The 19,204-nt window shown below is 37.6% G+C and overlaps 1 long non-coding RNA gene across 1 annotated transcript; it reads left to right on the top strand.

Moving 5' to 3' along the window:
• The first annotated feature begins 1,790 nt into the window (after positions 1 to 1,790).
• LOC129924071 (uncharacterized) lies at positions 1,791 to 18,493 on the top strand. Its single transcript, XR_008775986.1, has 3 exons — positions 1,791 to 2,696; positions 15,940 to 16,025; positions 17,571 to 18,493. It is a non-coding gene; the product is annotated as an uncharacterized LOC129924071 (long non-coding RNA).
• The last annotated feature ends 711 nt before the right edge of the window (positions 18,494 to 19,204 follow it).

The raw sequence follows: 19,204 nt of genomic DNA, 5'->3' as shown, positions 1-19,204 counted from the left end.
GAAGGTGATTTATTATGAATTTTTGTGTAGCCCAATGTCTGAGACTGGCCTGCAGAGGTTACCTCTGACCACCTGTTTTGTTATTTCTTTCCAATGTTATAGCCTTAACCTCGCCAGTCGCCTCGAGCTACCTTCTCTATAATTCCATTAGTGATCCTTAAACGTCTTTGTTGATAAAATAAAAAGAAAATCGGTGTCCTCTCTTGTGATGTTGTTTGGAACGCCATCGTCATTCTGTTGTCTGCTCCTAGTAGGTCTAGAGCGAGCTGTCTGTTGATAGGTGTTCTAATAGGCAAAACTTTTGAACATGTCGGTATTGAATGTTTGCATCCTTGGAATCACTCAGCCATATCACGACACAGCTCTGCGCATGCGCTTTTTTGTTTAAACACTAGACCGCTGTGGCATCTCACGTTTGAAGAGTCTCCTTATAACCCCCTCCCCCACCCACTCACTACGCTTTTTTTTTAAAGTGTGATAAATTTAAAAAAATGCCAAAACCCCACCAAACACACCTGCCCTGCTTCCCAGCGTGCCCCCTCCCCAGTCCAGTACCAACACTTCTTTGTTTCATCTCCAGAAGGAAAAAAAAATTGTCAAGGTCTTCCCATGTCCTAGACTGAAACTAGTTGTGTTCGCACGCCACTCTGTTGCTCACCCACGACACGAGACGCACCTGTTGTTGTGGAAAGAGTCCTTCCCTTCTAACAAAGACCCTTTCCGGTTGTAGGTGTGTGTGTGTGCGCGCAAGGATTTTGGTGGAGGGGGGTTAACAGTAAGGGTCCAGTAGGCCTACGTGAAGACCACAACGGCATCTGCTGCGGGCTCTTCCTTTCTTCATTGTACCATGAGCTCTAGGCTCAACAAGTTTTGGGCTCAGTACGCTTCTAGGTTGTGTGGAGCTGAGTTCTATCTACGTATATGTACTGAAGCAGTCGTTCATTTAAGAACCCCATTGTTGAATGTGTGAAGAATATTATTATAGCAGAGGACGCTTGGAGTTTGAGTTTGTTATAAACTCCAGGATTCAGGTGGACATTTGTACATTAGATTTCAGAATTCTCCGAATTCCACGCACAAATCTCATGGATATTCATTTTACCGAGTAAGTCATTGGGCTAGCTACATAATATCTTCCTCAATTTTGGACTTCTGACAGTGGTTCTTTGAAGCTTTACTTTCATTTTCGTACGTGTATACATTTATTGATAAACTTTGAAGAATTAACAGGCGAATTATTTTTTTATGAATACGAGACACTGCAACTCCCAGACTTTGGTAATCAATCTAGATCTATTCAGCTTCTGATTACTGATGTTTTCACAACGCTGTATTTGTTATAATTTGAGTACTGAAGAGAGAGGAGCCCCCACTTTGCGAGTACTGTGACTCTCGCCTCACCGTGGAACATATCCTCGTTGATTGCCCCAGATACCAGGATGTCAGGGCGAAACATTTTAGAGCCACTAATCTAAAAACACTATTTAATAATGCCGACCCTGGGAAGGTACTGGGCTTTATTCGGGAAGTGGGGCTATCTACGAAGATCTGATTTCTGAATTTGTGAACATGCACTATTTACATTAGATTTTTACCAAATATTTAAATTTTTACTACCTTTACTATTTTAACTGTGAATAGACCTTAATTTTAATTATATTACTGTATAGAATCTGGCCCTTGTTGTTTAGAGAGAGAGTAGTCCTTAAGGGACTGCAGGCACGACATGGCCTAAATTGTGCCGATGTGCCTCAAATCAACAAAATCAACCTTGTTATAATTTGAGAATCTTAAAATTTCCATTTGACAGCTTAAGATTTTGGCGTTTTTTTTCCTCAGGTATTTCTGTAAAGGTCTGCATCGGAGGTACAAGATCAAGAATCGGATTAAGTAACTTGTGCACTTTTGGTAGAGCTACAGTAATGAGTTACCTGGGCTAGCAACATGTTTCTGTAGCGCCGAGGAAACCTAAAGCGTCACTCTCGTGACCTCCACCCTTCGACAAAAGGAGGGCGGCGACACACACACGTCCCCCACCACGCACCATCACCACCTGTAGCTTTTTTTTTTTTTTTTTTAATATTCGTCTTTTTCTAGTCACTTTTGAAGCGTGTGTTGGCTGCGCTAGGCCGTCCTGCCACCCCGCCCGTTGTGTTCCAATCAAAGTCAGGGTTCATCGCGTTGCTTAGTTGGGCCCAGTGGTGTGGAGCCGTCAACTTCAAGACCGCATTCTAAATTCCATTTGGGTTCAACTTTGACACATTTCGTGATCAACTCTCCACGTACGGTAATCGAAGGACAGTAGTTTTGGAATGTGTGTGTACTCGTTTAAATTTTTTAAAATCTAGATCTTGCAAAAAGAAACAAACAAAAAAAAAACACAGATTTGGATGTCTTGATAATACCGGATGGCAAAGTTCTGGGTTTTAATGCACTTGAAATTCGCCTGCGGATTTAGATCTCGATCTACCTAACACCCGACGGGGAAGTACTTAGGTCAGTAACTCCGGTAATGAAAGAGAAACTTGCAGGATACTAACGGACTTGGTGTATATGTGTGACCGTGTTATGTTGACAGTTTCGGTGGGGGACACAGGCACTGCATGGCTGTCCCCCCCCCCCCCCACACACACCTGTCGAGTCGAAAGGCGTGCAGTTGCATGGCGGCCAATGTGTACAGGAACAAGCACTGACAGGTTGGTGATAATTTTGTTTTAAAACTAAGAGTCTAGTGGAGTGTAGCTTTATCATTAATACAGCTATGGAATATTGACGTATAGATATATATCTATAGACGTCTGTAGATTAGATTCTAGAAGTACATAGAAATGTAGCATATTAAAAAAAACGACTTATTTTCAAAATGAGTTTAGCTAGCCTTTTGACAGTTTTGAAAATCATTAAGTTTAGATCTGGCCCCGTAGATATTGTAGTCCTGCATAGTGTATGTATAGCTCTTTGACTCGGCCACTAACAGTTTCATTGGTCTCAACTATGTTAGAAGAGATTTGAGTCTTTTTATGGACTTACAGCGAGGGATGATATGAAACTTGTTAGAATTCCAAGGTTTACAGTAAAGTCGGAGATGACATTTCATTTTCATCATGTAGGCCTGGTAGACTTAAGACTAAATGCTAGATCTAGAATGTTGGTCTAAAGGATTTTTTTTTTTTAAATTTGATACGTTATTTTTTGCCCTCTAGATCTAGATCTTTGTCTCAAACATTATAACATTGTAGATCTAGAAATAACGAAGAATGAAATATATGTGTGTGATAATATATCATCACATTTTTTTCTTCCAAGAAGCGCTCAATATTATTGTTATTATTAATATATCTTTAAGTTAACTTACAGACACGAATGCCAATTATGAATCATGACTGTGCGCTTATCGGAATCTCTCTACCCCCACCCCCCATTCCCATATTTTCTCTACTACTTCTCTGAACTGAATTTTTTGTTTCAACCCAAAGCGTTCGAGGCTTCAGTGGCCTCTCTTCTCCACGGTACCGCTAGTTTTATCTTAATCGCCAAGTTATACTGTGTCTGACAGGGGCCAACATATTAATTAGCTGAACAAATAATGGCTGGAATGGAAGCTCTACACTGGCCTATATCAGAGCGGCAGGGAGATCAAGTTCCTGGTGACAGACGACATATGCAGGTGAAGCACACAGCTTGGGCCCACACAGATCACCGTTTTCCCGCCTTTTTTTTTCCCCTTCGAGGACCGTGTTATGGCTCCTAGTAACCACCTCCCGCCATTTTCTGCCCCTCCTCCTGTGCGGTAAGCTCACTACTGTAAACGTCTCCAAAACTAGAATCCCCAGTTCTTTGCTTAGAAGTGTAGCTACACACGGCGGGTGTACGTTTATGCACACACATGCGTTTGAATGTAGTTCGGCCTGCACACACACACACACATACGCACACACACACACTTAGCATGATGTGATGTCACAAAAAGAAATGGATGGACTTTGCTTGAAAACCACCAACTCTTTGTTTTCTTTTTTTTTTAAATGAATGAATGTCTAAGTTTTGGGAAAATGGCCTTTTAAAAATAAATGTATGTGTTTAACGCCATACTATCGTTAGTTTTATACGATACAACGCGGAAAAATTCTTTACAAGTACGATTCACATTTTCTTCGCTTGCGTTCTAGATATTTGCATCTAATATAATCATCTATATTATAAATACTGACATTCTTGCTGAATGTTTCTGAGTCATCTGTCTAGACTCAATTGAATGATTTCTGTACTTTTGATTGCAAGCTGACTTTTAGAAACCTATACCTCTCTTAAAATGTTCCACTAACTGGTATAGAGCATTTATGAAATATTTTCTGGGCGTGGGGTCCCTTCGCTGTGTTATATTTCTAAGTCGATCATAGTTGACAGAACTCAGTTTGATGCTTAGATAATTGATAGACGTAAGACTCAAGATTATGTTTGTTTATTTTGTGTCTATAGCCTTGCTCAGCAGAAATAATTTTGTCCGAATACATGTTTTTTTACAAAGCTTATATCAAGTCACTCTTGTCTTGTAGAAAGTTTGTACACGTTATTTCTTCCACACCCAGTCTCGATCCACTTGGAAGTTTGCACAATTATTCATTCGTGTAGACAAGACATGAATCAATGGAAAAAAACACACAAATTAGTCAATCAATTACTTCATTTTATTTTTGATACCAACAAGGGTAATTATTCCTTCAGTATTCATAGATGTGGCTAAATCTGTAGGTTTTGGCCTCATATAATTGTAAACGTCATTTCTCACATAAACCCATTCTCAGATCAAGTGGAAACTTCAAACAATGATTTATTGCCCCAAACAAAACATGAATCAATAAAAGAAATGAACCGATTAGTCAATTCATAATTGGAAATTAATTATTTTGTTTGATATCGGATAAGGTAATTAACTTCTACATTATTGAGAGAGATAGTTGTTAGTGCTGAGTTCTTCCCCCTAGAGGAGCCTTTAAAAAAAAAAGATTTCAAAACTATTTTGCTTGTTTTGTTTCATCTCATGTCTTGATCTCTCTCTCTCTCCATCTGTGTCTCTGATGTGAAAGTAGTTAGATCCTGTTTGTCTGTGTTGTCACTTTGCTGTGTCTGTCCCACGGAGCACGCTTGTATCCTACGCTCTTGGTCTTGTCATTAAGTCTTACTTGGCGTCGCTACCGGTGTCCTAGCATTGGGCAAGACGTGTACGTCAGTCCTTTTTGGAGTCAACATCTTTGGGTGAGTTGGGTTCATTTTCCCTTACGTTAGGATAGGAATATATATAGATACATGTATAAAATGTGTTTGGTCTTTATCATTCAGATTTTTACTGTCATCTCTTGTGCAGTCTGAACTCAATTTGTTCCTTTAGATTTTAGATGACTGAACCAGGTTTCTGTGTGGATGAGTAGCGGAGGAAATATTAATAGATAATATATCCCTCCCCGGTTTTTTTTCTCCCCCCCCTCCCGAGACAAATTTTTGACAAACGAATCATGCCCACTTGTACATCTCCGTTCTTCACAATTAAAAATCACAATAAAATATTCAGATTTGGAATGTTATTCCTGAACGTTGGTTCACTCTCAGTATCGCAGAGCTACAACTGTTTTATCTGAAGTTGTTTTCTTCTATTCTCTTATCAAAGCGCTACTTGTCACATCTAATTAATCTCATTGTTTCTTGTTCTCCAAGAAAGTCTGTTGATTTACCTTTTAGCTAAGTCTCCAAGGAGTGTATGTACATGACAGTAAAACGAGAAATGCAGTTTGCAGCATAAACAAATGTGGACTGAGGATTGGACAGTGTGACATGGTTAGTTTTCCAACTCAAACAGGACTGTACTGATCACTTGATTCACACATTGAAATCTACTTCAGCAAAAATGTGCTGTTTGTTTTTTTTTTAATTAAAAATTATTTTGCAGAATTTTGCTTTGTAGGAAATATATATTTAAAAAATGTTGATCGGCTAGACAACCCTATATGCAGTCCTAAGTACAGTCATATGTATATGGGGTAAAGAGCCGTGGTTGACACACGTGTAGTTTGAGACTGAAGGGAGTAAAAAGTCAGCCCACTTGTGTTGTCTTTCCGGAGATCTCACAGCCACTACTGTAGCGTCTTTTTGAAATCTCTCCCCCCCCCTTTTTTTTTCCCTCCCCCCCCCCCCCCGTTTCGTTTAACACCGAAAGAGGTCGTTGAGATTTGGCTGTGTAACGGGCCGTAGCTTTTGTCCTAGTTGAGACCAGTACCGGATTTATACCTCTCCCCCCCTTTTTTTTGTGTGTGTGCTCTTTTGCAATTTCTTTTCGGAAAGGTGTGTGTGTGTGGTGATGAATGAAAAAAGTTCCTAACACATGTCTGCGGCATAGATTCGGACGCTGAATGGGTTGAGGGATAGAAACCAAACCTTCCTAGCCCCCACCCATTTGTTTTTAGAGCATACTGCTGCGCATCAAGTAGCTTTGTATAGAGACCTTTACAAAATGTTCCAATAGTGACTCCTAGCAGTTTGGTTCGACTTGTCTACACTACGGATACTGTTGTTTTTTTTCTTCACATTTTTGTTCTAGTGATTCTGATGTTGTGACCAATGTAGTCCACTGGCATATTGCCGTATGGGATGCGCTGTCTTGTTGTCTGGACGGTAAGAAATAAGACGCAGTGAGGCTGGGTGTTGGTTTCTTTGGACTGCCGCTACAAATAATGTGTGTTTAGTTGGAATGTCTAACAACTGTCCAGCAGTATGACTGATATGTTAAGTCAACCAGCAGTAAAGGCCGATATGAGGTTAAGTTACCCAGCAATATGATTGATATGACATTAAGTCACCCAGCAATATGATTGATATGACATTAAGTCACCATTAGTATGACTGATATTTCATTAAGTCGCCCAGCAATATGACTAATATGTCATTAAGTCACCCATCAGTGTGAATGATATAATTAAGTCATCCAGCAGTGTGACTGATATGTCATTAAGTCACCATTAGTATGACTGATATTTCATTAAGTCATCCAGCAGTGTGACTGATATGTCATTAAGTCACCCAAAAATATGATTGATATGTCATAAAGTCATTCAACAATATTAGTGAATTTAGGTTTTCATTCATCAATATGACTGATATGTCGTTAAGTCCTACAACATGGTTAAGTCCTACAACATGGTTAAGTCCTACAACATGGTTAAGTCCTACAACATGGTTAAGTCCTACAACATGGTTAAGTCCTACAACATGGTTAAGTCCTACAACATGGTTAAGTCCTACAACATGGTTAAGTCCTACAACATGGTTAAGTCCTACAACATGGTTAAGTCCTACAACATGGTTAAGTCCTACAACATGGTTAAGTCCTACAACATGGTTAAGTCCTACAACATGGTTAAGTCCTACAACATGGTTAAGTCCTACAACATGGTTAAGTCCTACAACATGGTTAAGTCCTACAACATGGTTAAGTCCTACAACATGGTTAAGTCCTACAACATGGTTAAGTCCTACAACATGGTTAAGTCCTACAACATGGTTAAGTCCTACAACATGGTTAAGTCCTACAACATGGTTAAGTCCTACAACATGGTTAAGTCCTACAACATGGTTAAGTCCTACAACATGGTTAAGTCCTACAACATGGTTAAGTCCTACAACATGGTTAAGTCCTACAACATGGTTAAGTCCTACAACATGGTTAAGTCCTACAACATGGTTAAGTCCTACAACATGGTTAAGTCCTACAACATGGTTAAGTCCTACAACATGGTTAAGTCCTACAACATGGTTAAGTCCTACAACATGGTTAAGTCCTACAACAGCATGACTGATATGTTATTAAGTCACTAAGTCCGAGTGCTATGTCTCACTGAACACACGTCTTGTAGAGATTTCCTCTGTAACGCTTGACGTTGGCTTACACTACAGCCAGAGGTGAATCATAGAACTGTGTTTGTCTCATTGCTTACCGAAACACCTAAATCCATGACCTTCATACAAAGTTCACCAGATACATACGTCCTTTCACTTGTCCTATACACTGGGATTAACATGTCCAACAGACAAGAAGCCAGCAAGATGGGTGTGTTTGTTTTCTTGCCTGACACAGAATGTATTAGGTTAGCAGTGTACAAAATATGTTGGTTCTAGACTGTACTGAGTAGGTGTATTTATGATGGAGCTTTCAATTGTTTGAACCAAGACGTTTCTAACATTGTTTATGGATGGACATAATTACTGTCTGAGCGGTCACTTCACCGCAAAACACAGGCTTTCAAGTTGGATTTCTGGTTGAGGAAGTCTTCGGAAATTTGGATTTTCTTGTCTACTCATAAGGTACTGACAATTGCTTGCACTCATTTTCAAGGTAGATTTAATAGCTCACCACAATAAAGTACATCCATTGAGATTTTTAGGCTCTAATGGGTACCCGTCATTAGGTGGAGAAAAATAGAGGTGGTTGGTCGTTGTACTAGCCTAATGGCACCCTCCTTAACCACAGACACAGAAACATCACTATAAGCTTTAATACATGTCCTGTTAAAAAATGACTGTCTATATTTGGAACATTTTTTGACAGTTTTTATTTTGAAAACGTGTACTTTCAATTCTTGACCTGTAATACATACTATTGCAAATGTGTGAACTAATTGATATTGTTTTCTCAAGGCCAGGACATGAGTTAGTTCAACGTTATGTGGTCATTTGTCTGTCTACGTTGTTTGTTTTAGTTGTGTACATCGCACTAGTCCAATGTAGTCAATACTGTCATTCTTCTGTGATTCGAACTCTCCGGATGTAGTAGGGATGACTAAAATCCGGTTGAGTTTGTGAGACATTGACTCGAACTGTCTTGATCAGGCTAGTTCAAGTGTCATAATAATTCAAGACATTCTTGAGTTGATAGCGAAAGAAAAAAAAATGGTAGCCACATTTAAGTCTTACCAAACACTGATTCAGAGGGCGACATTTCCTGGTCTAGGAAGAAGACAGAGTGTCCTTCGTTTCCTCAGTAAACATGGACAATGTTTTAATACAGTTTCTTAAATTTAACAAATGTTTTCTATAACACAGCCGAAGTACGAATGGATAATTTATTTAAAACCTGAGGTTGTTGATTTTAGAGACATGGTGTAAGTGAAAAGTAGGACATAACGCATTTTGTTTGTGACGAGTAGGACACAGTGCATGTTGTTAGTGTTGAGTAGGACACTAGTGCATGTTGTTAGTGTTGAGTAGGACACTAGTGCATGTTGTTAGTGTTGAGTAGGACACTAGTGCATGTTGTTAGTGTTGAGTAGGACACTAGTGCATGTTGTTAGTGTTGAGTAGGACACTAGTGCATGTTGTTAGTGTTGAGTAGGACACTAGTGCATGTTGTTAGTGTTGAGTAGGACACTAGTGCATGTTGTTAGTGTTGAGTAGGACACTAGTGCATGTTGTTAGTGTTGAGTAGGACACTAGTGCATGTTGTTAGTGTTGAGTAGGACACTAGTCCATGTTGTTAGTGTTGAGTAGGACACTAGTGCATGTTGTTATTGATAAGTAGGTCACAGTGCATGTTGTTATTGATAAGTAGGACACAATGGGTGTTGTTAGTGGTGATTAGGACACAGTGCATGTTGTTATTGATACATAGGAGACAGTGCATGTTTTAAATGAGTATGACACAGTGCATGATGTTATATAAGAGTAGGGCACAGTGCATGATGTTATTGACGAGAAGGACATAGTCCATGTTGTTAGTGATTAGTGGACATCATTGACCATAACTAGTTTGGTGTTTTGCAACGTATGACTTAATTATAATAACACACACTCTTTCTAGGAAAAAAAAGCTGACATTCATTGATCACGTCTGTCCTAATCAAGACTTGACGAAATAATTTTCAGGATAAACTCTGTCGCCACTTCCGATACACTTAGCCCAGCAAAACCGGTAGTTTAACCTAGAGGGAAAAGGCTTTTAAAATGATTGTTTTCATTCAATTGAAAATCCATTCCAAGGTTGAGGCCTTTCCTCCGTATTTTCCCAGGGATGGTTGAAGCCTTTAATCACTGCATCATTTTCTATAGTTTTGTCCCTATTTGATAATATGAACTAGAAATATTTTCTAACGAAGTTCAGAATGTGTTTGACATTTCTTGTAAGAATAAATGAATGTTAAATGTAAATTAGAAATGCCTTATTTCTTTGACTTGTAGAAGTTTCCTATAAGTGGAGCCTCCTATAGTTTTTTGTAACAGCACATAACCTTGTGTCTGTGCAGTCATTTAGTTTGGAAATATGGCCCTAATGTATGCAGCCTGTGACCTCGTAGAGAGGTCATCCCCATAATGTTTACCATAACAAGTTTTTACCTGAATTACCCATAGACTGTTACTACATGCCTTGAATGGGAGGCCAGGGATGTCCATTTATATTTAGTCTATAGTAATGAATAGTTTCAAAGGACATAGTCTTACATAAAGGTAGAAAACAGGATGCTGTTGCAGAAGAGAAGTATTGATCTTAGAGGAGACAAAAGTGGATGTGTAGCCGTACTGCAATCCTGGCTTCTCTTAGGTTGTTACATCTACAGACTTGAGAGAGATGGAGGAATATGATTGAACCAAAGAACACTGGACCTACTCCATTTTGTGTTGACACTCCAGCACATTATGGTCTAGTTATGGTCTATTTCAAGTCGTTATAGTCTATTTCAAGTTATGGTCTATTTCAAGTCGTTATAGTCTATTTCAACTTATGGTCTATTTCAAGTCGTTATGGTCTATTTCAAGTCGTTATGGTCTATTTCAAGTCGTTATGGTTTATTTCAAGTCGTTATGGTTTATTTCAAGTTATGGTCTATTTCAAGTTATGGTCTATTTCAAGTTATGGTCTATTTCAAGTCGTTATGGTCTAATTCAAGTCGTTATGGTCTATTTCAAGTTATGGTCTATTTCAAGTCGTTATGGTCTATTTCAAGTCGAGTTCACAAGGCTGACACAAATCTAGGAGCTAGTTGCCTGTCAGTGAACTTTGACATTACTTTATGCCATGTGCTCCTCCCCATCTCCCCTTCTCTTTCTCTCTCTCACTCTCTCTCTCTCTCTCTCTCCCTCTTTCTCTCTCTCTCTCTCTTTCTCTCTCTCTCTTTCTCTCTTTAGATGAAATTAAATATTGACATTTATGACTCAAAAAAAAAAGGCTTAAACAATTATTCTTTCCCATTGAAGAAAGTAGCTTTTCATATGGTCGTTTTTTTTTTAAATTGATAGTTTGGGTTAGTATGGACATTTATAGTCTGTCAAACCATCAACAAAATTCTCTCATTTTTGGTGACTTTACATTTTCTGTACCATTCAATTCTGTTCCACATGTTAATTGGGTCTTGATTAAACAGTCAGCTCTGTTCAAATGGATAAAAAACTAAGATGGGTTTGAATCAGTTTCTCTCTGGTTTTGTAAACTCTGACCAGCATGTTAAATCTCAACTGTTTTAAGGTGGTGAGCTATTTTTATAAACACTAGTTTGCAGTGGAGCTAGTTTGAGATGCTGTAAACAGTTGAATGGCTAAACTCCTGAAGAAGTTTGACTCAGTTACATAACTTACAAACTTAACAATAAAAAGAGGCTTAAAAAAAGAGGTAAAAAACGTTTTAAGCTTGGCATCTGCTGTCAGGGGCAAACTGTGGAAAATTGGAAGCATAACATCTAGTACAACTAAAACTATTTTTTGTTAGTGGTCTATTCCTTTAAAGTGGTGAAAGTTGGACACTGAACGCTGAGTCTGAAAGAATAAAAAAGAATGCTGGCTATCAGATACCAGGAAAAGAATACAAATATGTTTGTACTTTAACAAGTCAACACTCTGGCTGGCAAAAAAGGGGGAACTCCTCAACACTGTGAAGAGTTGAAAGCTGAGCTGATTTGGTCCTATTGTTAGACAGTCTCACTGTATTCATTCAATGTAGTCATACAGTGGAGGGAGCATGAGGAATGAATCACTCAAAGAAAAGCTGGCTGGATAACATAAAAGGACTGGACTCTCTTTTGAACAGATGCTGCCCTAGAAAAGTGGGGGTAATTGGTTACATGAACTGGCACAGCACCCATCTGTCAAAACTCAAGGGACAGATGATTTGAGAACCTTAGAATGTGTACCCCTTTCAGACATTGCAATTTATCTATATAGGGCAGATGATGTAAAGGTCATCTGTTTCTATGGCAGACAGTTTTGAGTTTGTCGTGGCCAGCGCAATGACCAACTGATTTACTTTCCCCTACTAATGTCAGGGTGGACTCAGAGGCGCCCTAAAGATTCCAAAATTAAAAATCGCAGTCTTCACCAAGATTCAAGATGGGGGAACCCCCCCCCCCTTCCCAGTTTGGGAGCCAAGCACTTTACCACTTGGCCACCACACACCCTAGAATAAAGCTATGCTGTATCTCTAGATTTATCTATGCACACTAGAATTAAGACATATTCCTTGATGTCAACCTATTCAGTGTTTATTAAAAATAACCTATAGCCTCCTGAAATAGACCAGAGTATCTGCTGGAGTCCTTTATATGACTGCTGTGTGTATGTCATACAGACAGGTAAACTGAGGCAAGTGTTTGCACTGCTAGAATGTGTACCTTCCCACCCCCTCTGTTATAGAGTTCTTTTGTTTAATCTTACCTTGAATAGCAAGTAGCTGAATAAGAAAGGTATAGGTTTATTTCTGTGCACAATCTGGGACAACTCCACATCTTAACACTTTACTGTTTTCATCCAATTGTTTTGTGGTGATCAGTCTCTGCATACTAAATATTTACATACTTTAACACTTTACTATTATCTTCCAATTGTCTTGTGGTCTTCAATACTGTGTACTAAACATTTACATACTTAACATTTACACATTTAAGATAGTAATATTTCACACATTGATTGTGTCTTTACAATTAATATTTTACAGATTTGATGACATCAATAACAAGTAATATTGTGCACATTAATTATGTCAATAAAATCTTACAAGTTGATGTTCAGAGCTATTATTTTGAACTATTTAAAGACAAACTCCATGTCTGCTCAAACGGAGATAAAGAGATTGAAACATTTTGATAGACTTATTCCTTAGCTGTTAACTAGATCTCTTTTGGTGTTTCACCTTAGTATTTAGTTAGTTCCTCATCCAAAAGATGTGCTTTATTTGCTTAAGTACAGAAATTTAAAATAAATACAAATTACTAATTGAATAGTAGGCATTTAGGAAAGTGATGATTGTCTGTTGTGCTTTACAGATAAGGAGGATGTTCTTACATAAATTTAAAGATTCACCTTTTAGTTTCTAAGTTTAATTCTGTGACTTGTTGATGCTGTTTGAAAGTATATTCTCTTACAAAGTGAACTTTGACCTGACAATACAGAGATCCAAATATTGTTATATTTGCTGTGTGTGTGTGTGTGCTTCACTAAGATATCTAACAGAATAATGACAATTATCAAATGATTAAATTCCTTTATTCCTTAATAAAGAAAAGATCATTACTTCTACACATATCTATGAGTTTATTTAGTCCTGCATGTTAATTAGAAACTTGACTAAGTTGTTTGATTCTAGGACACTAGGCTAACAAATGTGTGTCTTTCTGAGTATTTATTAGGTTGTACTTTTTTTTTTTTTTTACATTTTTATTATTGTTAAGATCTTTATGAGTTTTTCAAAGTAAACTTAATACAAATTTGTGTCTTTCTGAGTATTTATTAGGTTGTATTTTTATGTTTTTACATTTATTATGGTTCAGCTTTTAACATGTTTTTCAAAGTAAACTAAATATAAATTTTGGTATTGGTCATGAAATAAATTTATAAATTGTTTGAGTTAGGTTTATTTAAGAAACTTGAAGTTGTTCATTCAAATGACTAGGCTGTGTGTAGCTCAGCTTTGTCTGCTAATTGTACATGGGTGTGACTGTCTGTCTTGTGTCATATTTCATTGCTTACCTGAACACTGCTTTACCTTTTGTCATTGTAACATTTTAAAATGTCTATTTCCTGGTTTCTATGTGTATTCTGTTAGTCCAGTCAGCAAGAATTTAACCTAGCCTGTATATCTAAACATGTCAAAGTAATTAAGTACCTGGAACTTACATTATTGGGAATTACATACATATGAACATTTAAATGGAACCTCAATGACCCAAAGGTGTGATAAGACCTTAATGAGATACAGGCCTTGTTAGTACTTATTGACACACAGGCAGTTTAGACCCCATTGAGACACACGCTGTTTTAGGACCTCATTGAGACACAGGCTGTGTTAGGACCTCATTGAGACACAGGTTGTGTTAGGATCTTATTGAGACACAGGCTGTTTATACCTCATTGAGACACAGGCTGTGTTAGGATCTTATTGAGACACAGGCTATTTAGACCTCATTGAGACACAGGTTGTGTTAGGACCTCATTGAGACACAGGCTGTGTTAGGATCTTATTGAGACACAGGCTATTTAGACCTCATTGAGACACAGGTTGTGTTAGGACCTCATTGAGACACAGGCTGTGTTAGGACCTCATTGAGACACAGGCTGTGTTAGGACCTCATTTTTTTCATCTGCAGGGTGTTACAACAAGGTTTCCTACATGTTTTTTTTTTTTGAAAATATTCTTATTCATTAGCTTTTTTGTCTCTGATGTTCTTAGCACTGTGTCAGGAAATCCAAACCTTTTCTGATGTTTTTAGCATTGTGTCAGGAAACCCAAATCTTTTCTGATGATTTTAGCATTGTGTCAGGAAATCCACACCTGTTTTGATGTTTTTAGCATTGTGTTAGGAAACCTAAACATTTTCTGATGTTTTTAGCATTGTGTCAGGAAACCCAAACCTGATGTTTTTAGCATTGTGTTAGGAAACCCAAACCTGATGTTTTAGCATTGTGTCAGGAAACCTAAACATTTTCTGATGTTTTTAGCATTGTGTCAGGAAACCCAAACCTGATGTTTTTAGCATTGTGTTAGGAAACCCAAACCTGATGTTTTAGCATTGTGTCAGGAAACCCAAACCTTTTCTGATGTTTTTAGCATTGTGTCAGGAAACCCAAACCTTTTCTGATGTTTTTAGCATTGTGTCATGAAACCCAAACCTTTTCTGATGTTTTTAGCATTGTGTCAGGAAACCCAAACCTTTTCTGATGTTTTTAGTATTGTGTCAGAAAACCCAAACCTTATCTGATGTTTTTAGCATTGTGTCAGGAAACCCAAACCAAGACTGAGTGGTAGATTAAAAGGTATGTCTTAGTTGAGAACTTGTCTCTTCTGAAACACACCTTGTCCCATGCTGCAGCACCTGGTGACATGTCCAGGCAGGAAATACCTGAGGTTTTGTTATTGTAAATAATAAGTTTTGGCCTCTAGAAGCAAGGAGTGTGTGGGAAATGTACACACTAACCCTTCATTCTGTCTCAGTGGGTCTCGCCTTGCTTCTAATTACATTTCATTTTCCTGCTCAAGTTGTAATGGTTCTATCTGGTGTTTGCTAGTCTTTAGTATCATTGGCTCTCACTGTCTGTCTCCCTTTCCTCACATCCTAGCATTTAACTATTATATTATAATATTATTTTATCCATGAAATTAATTATTTTTAGTATTCAATTTTTAAAAATCTCTTTAAATATTATAATTTTATTTATTTTTTTTTTTTTCAACAAATCTGGAACTATCTAATCTTGGAATGTGTTTTACATTTACTGGTTTAGCTCTAAGTCAAATGACTTTTTTCCTTCTTGCACAAATGTGTTGAAACAATTTCTGTGATAATAAGACACTTTTTATTCACAGATTGTTATATGCCTTTAAAGAATATAACCTAGAAATGATTCTTAAATAGCTGAAATCTGTAGAAAAAGTAGTAAATATTTATAAATTTCTTTCTTTGGTTTTGCTTGCAGAGTGTCAAGTTGAGATACAAGTGTCTCCAGGAAATCTTGACATGAAACAAACATGGAACAAGAAGAAGAAGAATGGAAGAACTGAGGTATTAGTCAAATAAAGTAGCTAAATGGCTGATTTGTCTCCCTTTCCTGGCACTCCCCATAAGGGTCAAGACAAAAAAATAAAAAAGCATGTGTTTAAAATATAGGATTGTTTCAATGTATCTGAATTGTTATATATATATATATATATATATATATATATATATATATATATATATATATATATATATATATATATATATATGGCTCCTTTTGTCTCAAAAGGCAATGGATGCGCCCAAATGAGTCACTGGTTTGGCTTAATCTTGAGACGGGGCAGAATTGCTTGGTGCAAGTTTCCAGCCTACTTGTCGTTTTGAACTAAGCTCTAAGCACCCATTAGAGCAGGCAGGCTGTGGCGGATCAGCACCTAACTGACTGGGGGGTGCCCAGGTTGAGGCGGGCGGTAGCTGATCAGTGGGGCGCGAAGACCTCTCCCACCGTCAGAGACAACCCGTGGAGTCCATACATTACGCCAATCAAGTTGGACTTATAACTCGTAACTGTTGTCTCCTGTGTTGTTTTAGCCGCTTTAAGAAGCACCAGAGTTTCCTCTCCGGGGCGCATTCCTGGGCCTTGGATAAAGGGGTCATGGGTAGCCCATGCGTCATGATCCCTCTCTTGACCTTGCTGATGTGATCCAAAGGAACGCATCGCATTACATTTGGCACCAATTGTTAGCAAAACTAAGAACTCTATATAAATCTCAAAGATGTTTTTGTGACTTTATTCTTTATCACTATCTGTGTTTAAAGTTTTATTTTTGTTTACACTAATGGAGGCTATTAATTATCTCATTCATTGTCATTTCTGTATGAGGTGAGACTGAACAAGATTAGAACAAGGCCTCTTTACTTAGAGGATCTCTAGGAACTGTTTGAATATGTGTGTTCATGCCTGCTTCCTCCGATCTTGAATAATAAAAATGCATATACTTAATCCTGTAACCTTAAGACACAGATTGTAGGTGCATAGTCTAATAATATTCTGTGTGCAATGTGTCTGTTTGGCTCAGGGGACCAAGAGAGTCAGTCCACCAGTATTCTAGAGGTCAATGGATCTCATAGACCTTTGTCCATTAGGTCTATCAGTTATCACCTTTCAAACAATAATGCCTTCTGCAAAGAGTTTCAGATTAGACTTAAGTACAAAAATATTTGTTTCTTTGATGATGGTTGCTTGGGGGTATTGGAGAGATTCTGCACAAAACTGTGTAGGCCTACTGCATCATTTATATCTAGAAGGTTAGCATACAATAAGACGTGGTTAAATGGCGCAATTCAGTAGGCTAACTAAGGGGGATTAAAGTTCAAAACCCTTGTTTAGATTAAGCATTTGAAATTGACTGTCTGAAATGTGTTTACTGCGCATGGAAACATTACTGCCAATAACCTCAGCTCCCAAAAATAAATTAATCAAGAGCCCACTAATCATGTTATAGTATTAAAGATGTGCTTCACTAGATCAAGTAAATGAATAATAATAGATTGGTCTAAAGATTTATTGATAAAATACTAAATTTATGTTTTACATTGTTTGATTTTCAGGTTCTGGTACCTTCTACTTCCTGGTAATGTCTTGACATAATAGTCTTGAAAGATGGGACAGAAACCCTTGTGTGCACTTGATTGAAGATAAATGTTCCAGTTCTTCTCTCTGACTTCATTTCTCTGAGAATGTCCATGTCATGTAGGTTGTGATGTTTGCAATCATTGGGTAAACATGTTTTGACCAATTGCACTCGTCCCGGCCTGCTTGCTATGATGACTGAAGCTACAAACTAGTCAGAAATGAGAAAGAAACACGTGGGAAATTTAATGATTTAATACAGAGCTGGAATTGTCTGTTGGAGCCTCATTGTTCAGGTGCTAGGGGACTTAAACCCAACCCAAAAAAAATGAAAAGAGCCAATGAATTTTAAGGTTAATAAATAGAGTTATTCATAGATAAAAACGAAAACATATTTGTACAGATAACTTTACTGTCCTAAAGAAGTTATGCATCTGTATTTTAATGAAATGTAAGTCATATAGATGTAAAATGAAGAAATAATGGGGAAAAAAACAAACAAACTACATTTAATATAAACACAATTTCTTTTAATTGTGCCCCTTATGTATCTATTAAAAGAATGGATTGACATGTTTGGATGTTCCATCATAATTGAAGGCTATCTGCATCTTAGACCACATTCCCCACAGGAAGATGAAAGATGGCAGCGGGCAGGGTATGAACCAGGGGACCTTTGAGGCAACAGAACGATTAAGAAAGCCATACTATAATGTAATAAGGGAAAGTTTAAAGAAACTATTGTTTAAAACATGTTACATAGTTTTCAGTTTGTTTGTTTTTGAAATGATCAGACAATTTCTTGTATCTACTCCTGTAGCAAGGAGTTGCTTTGTTAGAAACAGGAGAAAGTAACCCATGTGACATTAGACTAAGAGATGGTAGTCAGTCTTTTTGTTTTGAAAGAAAAATCATGGGGGGGGGGGGATTTTTAGTCAATAGTAAAATTAATTTTAAAAAAGTCTTTAATTTCTTAATTTTTGCCAAAGATATTGATAGTGTACTAACACATTATATCGTTATATAAACTAAATACAATTTCTGTTCTTTTTAGAAAAATGTCTGTTTTCCCTAAACATTTCAAAAAGATTTGTATATACAAGTTGTAAGGTATAAAATATTTTTGAACATCCTAGTTTGTAAACCTTCTCATGAAGGATCCTAGGCATCACATTCAAAGACCGCATCACAAACCAAGAAATCAGAGACAGGGTTACTGTAGCGATCGGAGCCCATGACGACTTGCTTACTATTGTGAAAAAACGAAAGCTTAAAACCTTTGGCCACATTACAAGATCTACGGGGCTCGCAAAGACCTTTCTTCAGGGAACAGTGCCAGGGAAAGAAGAAGAGGCAGACAGAAAAAGCGATGGGAAGACAACATTAAAGAATGGACAGCCTGCCATTGAGAGAGGTTCTGAACAAGGCAAAAAAAGGGAGGAATGGAGAAAGACAGTCGACAAATCTTGCCTGGTGCCCCAACGATCCAACAGACTAAGGGATAGGTAAAAAGGTAAAAGTTTGTAAACAAGCCTGATGATTACTTTTGTTACCATGATGTCATAAGGACCAGTAAATAATTTCTTACGTAAACATTGTCACTGCCATGAGG

Source organism: Biomphalaria glabrata, chromosome 18 (assembly GCF_947242115.1).
Source record: "Biomphalaria glabrata chromosome 18, xgBioGlab47.1, whole genome shotgun sequence".
Classification (NCBI taxonomy): Eukaryota; Metazoa; Mollusca; class Gastropoda; family Planorbidae; genus Biomphalaria; species Biomphalaria glabrata.
This window is presented reverse-complemented; position numbering and strand designations above follow the sequence as displayed.